The sequence below is a fragment of the Solanum tuberosum genome, unplaced genomic scaffold (assembly GCF_000226075.1).
Source record: "Solanum tuberosum cultivar DM 1-3 516 R44 unplaced genomic scaffold, SolTub_3.0 scf00067, whole genome shotgun sequence".
Classification (NCBI taxonomy): Eukaryota; Viridiplantae; Streptophyta; class Magnoliopsida; order Solanales; family Solanaceae; genus Solanum; species Solanum tuberosum.
In genome coordinates this window covers 1,630,487-1,644,312 of record NW_006238991.1, presented here as the reverse complement: position 1 = coordinate 1,644,312, position 13,826 = coordinate 1,630,487, and positions in this window count along the sequence as shown.

Below are 13,826 nucleotides of genomic sequence, written 5' to 3'. Positions count from 1 at the left end.
TTTTGTCTTTATTGTTAGTATTCTAAATATTAAGTGGTATGTCTATTTGTGGTAGAGGAAAAATACCATTTACTTAGAGTTGTGATTTTGTGCCTCTATGAAATGAACTTTGACATTATGTAAAGATTGTCAAAGAGAATTGAAGAACTATATAATTCTTTTGTAGAATAATATTTTCAAAAGAGGTTTCATGTTGCCAATGACACTTTGATAGCATGAGAAAAAATATATGTGGAAAAACTATTTTCAAATACTTGAAAAAAAAATTTGAGATCATATTTAAAATGTGGGGGGTTCTATGCTTATGACAAAGATAAAATTAGACTTAGTGTCTAATTTAAATTTGGAGCACAAGATATGAAATTCAATGATACTTTTTGTATTATGTTAGACCCACAAAATTTTTGGAGTATATTTGATATTGTGGTCGTTAAGTTTCTCTTTACTAGTATATGGTATGACTAGTATGAAACTATCAAAATTATATGTATACTTGTTCAAAATGATTGAGTTCTTTTATGAAAAAGTGTCACTTAAAATGTTGTGACTTTTAATGAAAAGATATGTCTATTAAATATAAATATAAATATTTGTATAGACATGAATATCGGCGAATAGTCATTTGTCATGTTTTGTAAAAGAAGCATTTGGACTATCCTTTATTGGACCCGATGAAACTTTGTTCATGGGTAGTTCTATAACAATCAAATTGAAAGTTATGGAAAGGTCCTACCGAAAAGAACATTTGACAAGGTGATGACTCTAAACAATGTTTGTAAAACACGAAATTGTAAGAAATAGGAACAAAATATTTGTGAGAAAAAACTAGCGAGAGCTTTTCAAACTCAATATTTTTATTTGTTCCTACTTGCTTGAGTGAAATTGTTTGTGACATGAACACTTGGGGGCATGTCAATTAAGAAACCATGTAAGAAAAACTGATCAACTTAGAATTTTTGTCTAACTTTGAGTGCAATAGATAAAAATGTCAAGTTTGTGTGGAATCTAAGTATGCTGAGCATTCTTATAAATCTGTTGAAAGGAATTCTAATCCCTTAGAATTGATTTACACTGACATTTGTGATATGAAGTCAACACCATCTCGTGGTGGGAAAAAGTATCTCATAATTTTCATTGACAATTGCATTAGAATGCATTACTTATAAGTTCAGGTTTACCACAAGACTTGTGTGGAGGAACTATCCTTACTGCAAAAGGGAACAACAAAAAGTTTTGTCTTTTCAGAAAGAAAGCAATTTTGTTTGTTCAGGACACAATATATTTCATATCATGAGAAATGGGAAGGAAGGAAATCCAACTTGAGGTATTTCAAAGTGTGGGGGTGTCTAGCCAAAGTCCAAGTTCCTATTCCTAAAATGATTAAAATAGGTACTATGTTTGTGGACCGTAAAATTAGACTTGGGTAGTCTAATGAAGGGTCTAAAAGACCTTGGAAAGAAAAAAAGAGAATGTACTTAATAAAGAGATTCAGAGGCATAGTAAATGTCAAAGGACATCTACTTTCTTCGAATATGATTTTGTAGCATTTCTTGTGTCTTCTATAGACTCATCCTTCTGGAAAGATGGTGTCAATAGTGAGATTGATGCAATCTTGAGCAACCATATTGGAAGTTAATTGATCTTCTTCCAGAAAATAAACCTTTGGGTTCAAAGTGAATCTTCAGAAGGAAAATGAAAGTCGATGGAACTGTTGACAAATATAAAGCAAGACTTTTTGTCAAAGGCTTTAGACAAAAACAAGGTCTTGATCTTGTCGATATATACTCGTCAATAACTAGAATTACATCCATTCGGATGTTAATATTATTAGTTGCGGTATATGACCTCTAAATTCATCAAATAAATGTGAAAACAACTTTCTTAAATGGACAATCGGAGGAAGAAATTTAGATGGAACAACCCGAGGGTTTTGTGGTTCCTGGTAAAGAAAAGAAAGTGTGCGAACTTGTTAAGTCACTTTATGGACTAAAACAAGCACCCAAACAATGACATAAGAAATTTGACCAAACCATATTGGCAAATTGGTTTAAGAATGATGGAAGTGATAAATGTGTTTACATTAAAATCACACAGTCATTGTTTATTTGTATATTAATGACATGTTGATCATCAGTAGAGACACTAATGACATAAATGCTACTAAACGGTATGCTAGAAAGTCAAGTTTGATATGAACGATCTTGGAGTTGCTTATGCGATCTTAGGTATAAGAATCCTTAGAACTTCATAATGTTTAGCATTGTCACGATTTCATTGCATCGAAAAGGTACTTGACTAATTCAAATATTTGAATTTCAATATTGTCAAGACTCCAATATATGTGAGCTTTGCATTTCAAATGAGTGAAGGCGAAAGTGACTCACAATTGGATTGTGCTAGAGTATTGAGAAGTATGATGTATATCAAGAAGTGTACGCAATCAGATATAGTATGTGCTATTAGTAAACTGAGTCGATTCACGAGTAATTCCAATCAAACTCATTGGATGACAATGAAAAGAGTTTTGGGGTATTTAAAATATTCTCAAAACTATGTCTTGCATTATAAAAATATCCAGTAGTATTGAAAGGATATAGTGATGAAAATTGGATCACCGGGATCAAATGAAGTAAAATCCACGAGTGGATATGTATTTACTCTTGGTGGAGGAGTAGTCTCTTGGAAATCTTCCAAAAAGACATATATCGCTAGCTCTACAATGATCTCTGAGCTAGGTGCTCTAGATAAGATCGGTGAATAAGTTGAAAGACTCTGAAATTTCTTGATATTATTTTTGGCTCAAACCTTTGGCATCAGTATGCATACACTTTGATAGTCAAGATGAAATAGGTAGGGCATGGATCATGATGCATAACGGAAAGTCTCATCATATAAGAGATAGACATAATACCATTAAAAAACAACTACTCTCTAGTGGAATCATCACAATTGACTATGTAAAGTCAAAGGATAATGTGTTGGATCCACTTACAAAAAGACCTAACTAGAGAGAAAGTTGAAAGATCATCTAAGGGAATGGGTTTACGGCTTAGGACAAGTCATCATGGCGGTATCTCTATCTGGCAGACTGGAGATCCCAAGAGCTAGATTCAAGGAGAAAAACAAAGTTGTGACTGACGGTTCGACATTGTCAATCAACTCAATCCATTCTCATGATGAAGACAATGTTCAAGAATGAGGTTAAAACATTAAGGCTTCTTAATTAGTTAATAAAGCTTAAAGTTTTTAATGATTTGCTAAGTTTGGCAGACTTGACCAAATAGTGTATTTTTTCGATGACACGGTTAGAAATTACCTATGTGAGTGTGAAGTGTAAGCCACTTCAAAGAGAATTATTGTCAAAAGTCTATTCTCTATATACTCATGAAACCATGAGGTGTTCATGGCTGAAACAAACACAGCCGTAAGAACCATAAACGGCAAAGAGTTAATTGTGTGACATATGGTTGTCTAGGTATACACCAAAGCCCGACGGTTCAAAGATATCGCAGATACCGATTGACTGAGTATATCCGACATATGTTCACTACGGAAAGTCCAAGGGAAAACCTACTTATCCAGATGCAATTAATTCTTGCTTGTAAAGTACACATACTTGTCCGTTTCTTTGTCTTGGAGTCATTCCCCATTCATGCGGGGGATTGTTGGGTTTTAAAAGGTGTGAATGGAAAATCAAGAGTTACGACTTTTATGGAAAGTTGTGACTTTTCCAAAGGTTTGTGACATTTCCGGTAAGGCACAATAAGAACCTTTTCACACTACCCTTTACTTTCTATAAATTGAGGGATTTTCTCTCATTTTAGTTGAACCAATTTTCTGGACTTCTTCTACTACTACTATTAAATCTAGTATTCTAAGTGTACTTTACTGTCGTTGAGTGGTTCGCTGATACCGTGATTTTAGGTACCGATACACCGGTGAGTAAGATCGTTCTATCCTGGGAGGATATATTCCATTAACCTCGGGTACTTGAGGGGAATAATTTCCTTAAGGGGACACTGTGCATTCAGTGGGCACAATTTTCTTTCTTTGAGAAAAATCTTTTTATAGTGTTTCTGATTCTATTTTCTCTACTTAGTTTTAATTTTCTAGTTTTGAAAATACTCTTTAAACTTTGTTTTTTCTTACCAAGTTCTTCAAAGTTTGTTCTAAGTATCTTAGAAATACAAGATGAACAACAGATCTCTTAATAAAAATTGAGAAAAGAATTGAAAACACTTATAAACTTGGCGAGAATTATTAGTTCATCCCCAAACTAGTGACAATCTTAAAAATACTCTGAACTATAGGAAAGGACTAAAAATAGCCTTCATCCAACTATTTTGCTAAAAATATTCTCCACTCACCTTTTTGGCTCATTTATACCCTTGAATTTAACAACTTCATCTTTTTTATTATATAATATTATTTATTAATTATCATTTTCTTATTGGGTGAAATAAAAACTCCACTTCCTCTGATTTTTTTCTGTATAATTGTTTCACTCAAAATAATATATATACCCGCACTATGACTCATTTTAAAAAAATAAAATCATGTAATCATAATTCTTATAATAATTATTTATAATGATTAATAGAAATATTTGGAGCATGTTTGAGAAAGGATTTTGTATTAAATTATTAAAGAATGCAAAAAAAAATCTATATATATAATAAAGGAGAAACATAGACAAGATGATGTGACACCTTTCTATGGCCTTCATTTGCATTTATCTTTTTTTTCTCATTTTTTTGGTTTTTTAAATTTAAATTAATTATTGTATTGTAAATTATTATATAAACATAGACAAGGTGATGTGACACCTCTCTATGGCCTCCATTTGCATTTATCTTTGTTCTCTTTTTTTTGGCTTTTCAAAAAAAATTAAATTAATTATTGTATTGTAAAAGTAATTACTTAATTTATTACAAATAAATATTTTATTAATGGATGAACATTTACAACAAAAACTCTTCACATTCTTTTTTTATTTGGTTATCTCACTTCTAATCATAAAATGATAATATATATATATATTTTTTATATTTTAAGTATTTTTTAATTTATTAAGAAGGAGTTATTACCCATGACTTACCTCTCTTTAATTTTAACTTTTAATAATATTCATAACTCCCATAATTTTTATGTCCATAACCTCCAAACTTAAATTTGCAAGTTTATGATGCCTTATGGTATTCCTCTATTTTGCCTATAAATTTATTCTTAGTTTCATGAAGATTCACATTCAAGATTACCCTTTCTCTTCTTCATCATATTGGTTTGTGAATGAACTAACATGAGAATGAAAGAAGTACATGAAGGTAAGAAATTTTCATTCTCAAGGCTTTATTTTTTCAATTTCTCTATTTTGTCTGTATAAATTCATATTTGATTTGTGAATGAACTAATGAGTAACAAAAAAGTACATGAAGGTAAGAAATATTTCATTCTCAAGTCTTTATTTTTTCATTTGTTCTATTTTGTCTATATAAATTCATATTTAGTTTCATAAAGATTCACATTTAAAATTATCATTTCTCTTCTTCATCATATTTGTTTGTGAATTATCTAACATGTAACAAAAAAAGAAGTACACGAAGGTAAGATATATTTCATTCTCAAAGCTTTATTTTTATTTTTATGTACTTGGACATGCTTTCTTAATATGTTGTTCATATATGTATTATATAAAAAATACCTTTGTAATTCTTAACAATGTGTTGTCAGTATGTAATTGTTCTTTCTAATAGTCAGTTTTCGGGATATAATGTAGTTTAATTATAATATTTGTTATATTTCGAGAAATGATAATTATTTTAGTATTGTTAGTACTATTGAAAAAATAATATACAAATATATTACATATAGTTTAAATTTCTTTTTTCTTTGGTATAATTATTTTTTAATTGGTACATGATATTTTATTTATTCAATTGGTTGCATATGCTGAAGAGTTTGACATATGGAGCAAAATATGGTGGCAGATCTACTTGTAAAGGAAGATTGTAGGGGAAAAAAATGAAGCATAATTCAAAAATATTTTTGCTAGATTTTTCTTTTTTTATTTTGACTTGTATTAGTAAGTTAACCTACTTTTTCTAGATTTTTTATAATTTTGATTTGTATAAATAATTTAGCTACATGTATTGTCAATGTTAATCATTTGGTCTTTTATTATTCTATTTTTTTTTTTGTTATGAAGCACAATTAATATAATTATCCCATTTCTATAACAAAAAAAATTATGATGGTTAGGAGTTTCATTTTTATTAGACTTGCAAGAAAGTAATTGAAAATAAAATATTAATTTCATGATACCTAACTTTTGTGTGTGTAACAATTTGATTTTGTCACCTTTCTTTTTTGTTTGAAATTAATTTATAATTTTTATGCGGTCATCGATTATTATATTATTTTTTTTCATATTTTGTATTTTCTCCCCTTTTTTCTTAATTTATTTTACAAAAAAAATGAATGCATAATTATTAATACATTTAATTTAATAAAATTGTACATTTGAATTATTTATAACTCATGTCTCTCCATCTACTTGTACCTTCTAATCTTAATTATTATTCATAACTTTTGTATGTTTCATTTTTCATAAATCTTATAAATATTTAACTAGCGTTCAAAAAATTATAATAAACAAATATAATAATAAAGACATAATAAAAAATTTAAAAGTTTTTTTACGATATCAGAATTTGTATAGAAAATTAGTACTCCTACAAAAGATAGAGGAAATTCAAACATATAAAATATTTTCAACGTAATACAATATATTGTTATTTCAACATATTACCTCTTATTCAATTTACTTCGCCACGATAAATATTCTGTTCTACTATATACATTTTAATAGTTTGCACTTAAAAAGATGCAAAAAAAATATATTCTATTTTATATGTTCCGCAATTGGATCAACCGATGGTCTTTATACGTTTCTACCAAAGTAAATAATCTAACGATAAGTTATATTCATTAAATAGGTCTTTGGCGTCTTTTGAGTTTTTTATTTGTTGTTTCTTTGAAAAAAAAAGGGATCATTGGGTCGGTATATATTATTTTGAACTAGATAAATTATAAGAAAAAAATCTAATGTAGATAGACTATAAGGAAAAGACTAACATAGCTAGATCTTTTATTTCACTCACTAAGAAAATGACAAGTAATAAATAATATTTTAAAAATAAAATAAAAAGGAGGTTGTTAGTTTCATCCCTCAACTACTGAATAACCTTAAAAACACTCATTTACTTGACTAACTCAATTTAAAAACATCTTTCTTGTGTCATATAATATATCGATGTGTATGCCTCATTAACAGAAAATTTCACGTGTACATGTGTGAATAATACATTTATGTGTGTAGCATGAGAGAGGTGTATTTAAGTTCAACAAATTAAGTAAAGAGATAATTTTAAGATTGTTAATAGTTTAGGGAAGAAACAAATAATTTGTGTCAAGTTCAAAAACATTAATTGACATTAAAATTAGGAGCTTGATTATAGATTTGGGTGAGTTTTTGGGTCTAGGCTGGACATATAGTAATATAGGTGTCTACAAACTCGTTTACTTGCGAATTTGCATATTTGATAAATTGGGAATGTTTTGAAACTTTACGAAAGGGAAAGGCATGATATGCCTCAAAATGCAAGTAACTTCTCAACCATATATTCACGATACTTCTCAAAAAAATCATCAAGAATTTGTGATTCATATGGGACTCACGAGGTCGATATATCGAGACGGACGATCTCCACGTGTTTGTGCGGACAATCTCAAGGCACTATCATGATACGTCTAAACTTACACCTCAATTAAGAAGTATAAACGACAGAAGTCAATTATAGAACTCAACTAGAGTTGAAGTCGACCCCACATGAAATTTATAGTAGAAATAAACTTACTTACACTTATATTTAGTTGTGGTCAATATTTCCGTAAGAAATAAATTGTAAAAAGTAAATATTTGGTTGTTTATTATTCAAGTAACCAATTTCTGTTAAAGTTGAATGTTAACGGTAGCAAACAATAGTTTCAAGATTTGATGTTTGATTTAGATAGACCAAGATTGTGTTTCTCCTGACCTTTAACTTACAACTCGAATTCTACACGAATAATGATTTATTGTCAACCTCATACATTCATAGCAAGTTATGTGCATCTAAACGTCTTTCAGCCCTATTAGATGACTTTCACTATTGTCCTCGAGATCTTAGAGTGTTTTGAAGTCTTACCATTGCATACTTGTTAAGAAGACTATCCTCTCTCTCGCTCGAATCTTTGAAACAAGTAGATAGAATTCGTTTTTAGATTTTTTTTAATTATCACTTTTCTCTCGAACAAGTGATGAATACATGCATGTTCTAGTGTGTGCACTCATTAGAAGACATTCATCATGAATATAGAAAGACATATGCGGTAATCAATCAAAAGTTACTCAATTTTGAATCTAACATTGTGTTTTAGTCATGGTTCCCACAACCCTAGTTGTGGTGTTTAGTCACTCATATTCTTAATGAAACAAACAATAGAGATTACTAAAAGCATAATGAAATAGACTTACAATAATTGCCAAACCAAAATCTTCTTGATTATGAGAACTCAATCAAGATCATAAAATTGATATAAAGTGTTTGACCAAAAGTGTGTAAAAAAGGAAACTATCATTTCTCCACGAAGAACTTGTCTTAGAGTTTTGATGATACTATAAAAATAAACCCTAAGGAATTAAAATAGTCTTAGAAAAGAGTCCTACACGAAGTAGGAAACATCACAGTCAACTCAACTCACGAGCAGGGTAACGGTCCGTGAAGCTGTTCACGACCCGTCAAAACCCCTTGTGAAACCATACTTAGACAAAAAATTCTCAATCTTCAACTGCAGCTTCTTTACGAGCCATTGTACGGCCTGTACAATGCACCACGGTCCGTCTAGGGTCTCGTCTTATCACACTTGAACTTCATCCCTTTCAGATCAGTTTCAAGACCATCTCCATGTCCCGTTGACAGCAAGACGGGCCATCTGGCCTCTCGTTTAGTCTGTCTCACTTCATTTTCAATCTTTCTTTCTATCACTTGCTTCAAAGTATTTTACTTGCACAGTATCAAAATAACCATCATATCCACATAAACACGCTCGACTTCTTGCACTAATTATTTGTTTTGGGCGTCAAATGTGTTATGAGTTCACAACAGATCATATCATAAAATTAAATCATCCCCAACACGAATGAACTCCACATGCCCAACTTATAATCATAAAACGATCTCAACACGGATGATCTCCACATGTCGGATACTTACTCATATCCAACCTCATGTCAATGCATGTGCATAATATAATATCAACAAAATAGGGAATGATGATGCACATTTTGAAGCTTTACGAAAGGGAAATACAAAAATTTGAGGATTCGTGACATATGTTCGGCATTCAAGGGTATGTTAAGACTTTCAGACTTCGTTGAAGGATATTTTTTCTAATTAAAGATTAAAAATAGAATATTTAATAGGTAAAACTGAAAGATGGGGGTCTCGTACCAATGGTGTGACGGACATTGGTACGAGTACCAATGTTATAAAGAGAAAGTTTATTACTATGAAATGATGGATTGTAATCTGAGAATTTGAAAATAAATAGGTATTATCTGATGTATTATTGACTTGAGTTTGTCTTTCTTTATTGAATCCGTATATTTGTGATAGTTAAGTTGATTATATGTATATCGATATTTGATTGATTGAAATGCATCAACATCCCCTATTTTGTTGATATTATATTGTGCACATGCATTGATATGAGATTGAGTATGCGTAAGGATCCGACACGTGGAGATCGTTCGTGTTGAGATCGTTTTATTAGTACAAGTTGTGCAAGTTAGGGATAGTTTTATTTTATGATAATGCGTTGAGATCGTCTGCAGATACACACAGAGATCATCCCTATCAGTATATAAATATCGTGAGTCCCCCGTGGGTCACACAACAATTGATGATTTTTTGAGAAGTATCGTGTATATACAGTTTAAAGGTTACTAATTACTTGCATTTTGAGAAATATCATCTCATGATTTTGCATTGCATCTCATCATATCCTTCATTCTTGTATGATTTTATGCTTCATTGGGTTTGGACATTACATCACATTTGATTATTCATATTTGGTGAAACTTGACTGATAAGTATAATGTAAACTTGTAAAATTAAAGAATGATTGCTTATACACTATGTCACTACTTTTCATTGTCGGCCTATGAGACATACAAGGTACACATGGTTTTGACTCATACTACACTTGTTGTACTCTTTTGTGTTGCATATCTAATTCTGAATACAAGCGCATCTCGTAGAGTTTTCTAAGTCCGAGCTTGAATTATCTTGGAGTTGTGGTGAGCTGCTTGACTTTTTCGTGGCCCACACCTCCTTCTACCTCGATATATATTTTGTTATTTTAGTATTCAGAAATGATATTTCTTATGTTTAGAATTGTCATTTTAGTTTTAGACGTGCACCGTATTGTAAAAGCTCTTGTACTTATGACACCAAATCTTGGATGATATTTCAATATTTCCGTATTCATTTTAGAAGACTTATCTCGAGATATTTTACCTGTCACCTTTCTCTGAGAACAATATAAATTGAATTGATAAGATTATTTGATTGACTTACCTATCGGGTTGGAACATAGGTTTCATTGTGCCACGATCCAAAAATTCACGTGATGACACTTGTCTATTCCCACCAAGACAAGTCAGCCCCAACCCAACGAAGGGAAAGAAATGTGGAAATACAGTAAAACAAGAACAAGATAAAGCAGAAAATTTATTCTTCTATCAAAACCCTCAAAACTTGGTTGTCATGTGTACAAACCACTAAATACGTAAAGTGCGGAATTAAGAAATAGGTACAAGTCTCAATCTTTGTTTCTCAAATAGAACAAAGTATAAGCAAAAGGGAAAAGAGGGTCCGCCGAAGTGACAAGCAACTATCTCTTCAAATCCTTGATAGACCGCAAAATCAGAAGATGGAGAAAGAGATCACGCGGACCGAGCTCAGAACCTACACAAGTGTAGAAGCAAGGAGTGAGTACCAACAACACGGTACCTAGCAAGCAACTTAATAAACAAGGCATCTAGCTAGAGATCGAATACCTCTTACACTCCAACCGATCCTTCTCAAACTACAACCTGCATAGAAATCAGCCCAACCTAACAGTTCTATAATAAACAACACACAAGGCTCAATATACACAGTTCAATTTTTACAATTCAACAATCAAATGAATCAAATAAGTCAATCTTAATGTCAAGTAGTTCAGTCACATAAAACAAGTATATCAATCACCATTAGCAACCAAGTCATGCATAAGCATCAAATGCATTAAGTCACAATAATCAATCTCTCACTGGAACCATTTTCCATCGACTTTGTAACCATTTATCAGAAATGACCTCGGGATAATAACACTCACCGATAAAGACCTCGGCATCATAGACACTCGTTGGAAATGACCTCGGCCTAATAATACCTGCCGACAAAGACCTCGGCGTCATAATCATCACATGTCTCATCCGGATGCTCAATGATCAATGCATACAAACAATATCACACCACATAGAAGAGACAACAATTCGCGCAATTCAAATCCACATTCATGCTTTCAAGTATTTCATCAATCAATCAATAAAGGCACAATAAGACATCATCATGTCAATCACCTAGCCCTTTTCATTTCAACCCCTTTTTATTCATTTAGATACATCAAGTGGACAATTAAATCATTTACCTCATCCCTATTACTCCCAACACACAAGCAACGAAGAAAGTACACAAATTCTATTAAAATATAAGATTTATAAGGAGATCACTTGCCTTAATTCAATCAACAATCACTCAAGAAATGCTCAATATGATTAGGAAAGAGAACAAATAAAATATTAGCAATACATTGCAGATTTAAAATGCTCAAGTTGACCCAAGAACAAGCATCATCAACGAGTATGGTACTAACATCTATGGAATAATGTGTGTCCTAACAAACTCAGGGTATTTATTTGAAGACGATATTAAAGTTTCTATGTTAATGATTAAAGATTTGTTGATTGTATTTATATTTTTAATTTATGACGATGTCAATAATCTAAGAAAAATTGTGGATTTAATATTGAGTTTATTTTTATATTATTTATGTTATTCAAACATATTAAAATTGACAAGTATTATATATGCAATAAATAAAAATAACATTTCATATTGTCATAAAAAATACGTAAACTATATTTAAAATAAAACAATGATTACATATACATTAGAACAGTATGTAGAAAATAAAAATACATAAGAAAAAGTGCAACTATAACAAATAAAAAAATAACAAGCATAAAATTCAATAAATCTAGCCAACTATGTAACAATTTTAAATTTAAAACAAGGACAAGAGAACACAAATAAGTCTTAAATTGTTGATTGTTTTCTCATTTTCATTCAATTTTTCTCGCAAAACATTTCTCTCACGTAGAATGTTTCTTAATAAGAAACTAAGTAGATTTTTATCTTTTTCATCTTCATTAACGTTGGGTTGCATAACAAACCTCATATGATCTGTGAAGTAGTTGTATCTCTTTCATTCAGGGGACTTCTCTTTGTCAAAAAATCATCTTCCAATAAAAATAATTACATCCATCATTTGTCTTAAAGAATTTAATAAATAAAATCAAATTATTTGAACTTAAAACAAGTAATCCACTTTTTTTTTATTAGCTCTAAGAAAGTAACACAAAATCTTACTTTCGATATATAGAATCCCCAAATAAACAATCCAATTTTTCAGGAGTATTTGATGTCTTAATTCTACGATGATCGTTACTGTAACAAATATTGTATTGTATAAAAATTCTTGAGGTTTGAAACACTTATAACATGACTAGACTTTCAACCAAGTTTGGAGAAAGAAAGAAGATTTGAAGATGAACTAGAGCAAAAATCAAAAACTCTTCCCTAGTTTAAAGACTTGTATAGCATACTAAATTATTAGTATGCTGTAAGAGTCCACACGCCTTAACAAACGTTAAAATAGTATGGTGGCCATTTAAGTAGATGATATAGTGCACCAATTCATTACGTTATTGCTAATTTTTGTCATTTTTATTTTAACAAGTTATAATTATGTTCACTTTTCTTTTATTACACATCATTTAGATTCCAGACTCGAATCCTCATTTATTATGCCATTAATTTAATACTCCCTCTGTTCCATATTTCATATTCGAATCCGGTTCCCCTCCATTATCCCTTCCTTACATTTCATCAAGTGCACGTCTAGATTAGAGACATGTGTCATATTTAAAGTTAAAGGTCAAAATTATATTATATTAACAAATATCATAACCATAGTTAAGTCAACTAATTTTAGAAAACTACTCTCCAAATTTGGTAAGGATTACAATATATTCTATACAAAATTTGATATTTATTAATATCATTAATTTCATATTATATTTTTTATTTAAATATTAAATTGTAAATTTTTAGTTTTAAACCAATTATTTTTAAAATGATAAAAGATTACTATTGTGCGTTCTTTTGATTACTTCTTAATTACTTCTGATCAATTGCAATGTTCTCCTTTTTTTGGATCATTTTCAGCTTATTTAATTCTACTAAACAATTGCTAGAAAGGAGAATGATTTTTTTGTCTATTGCTACAGTACGTTTTTCAAAAAAATAATAATATATATATATATATAATTAAATAATTGGAGTGGATTAGTAAGATAAATAAAATAGATATCTTCTTATTTCTTATAATAAAAATAG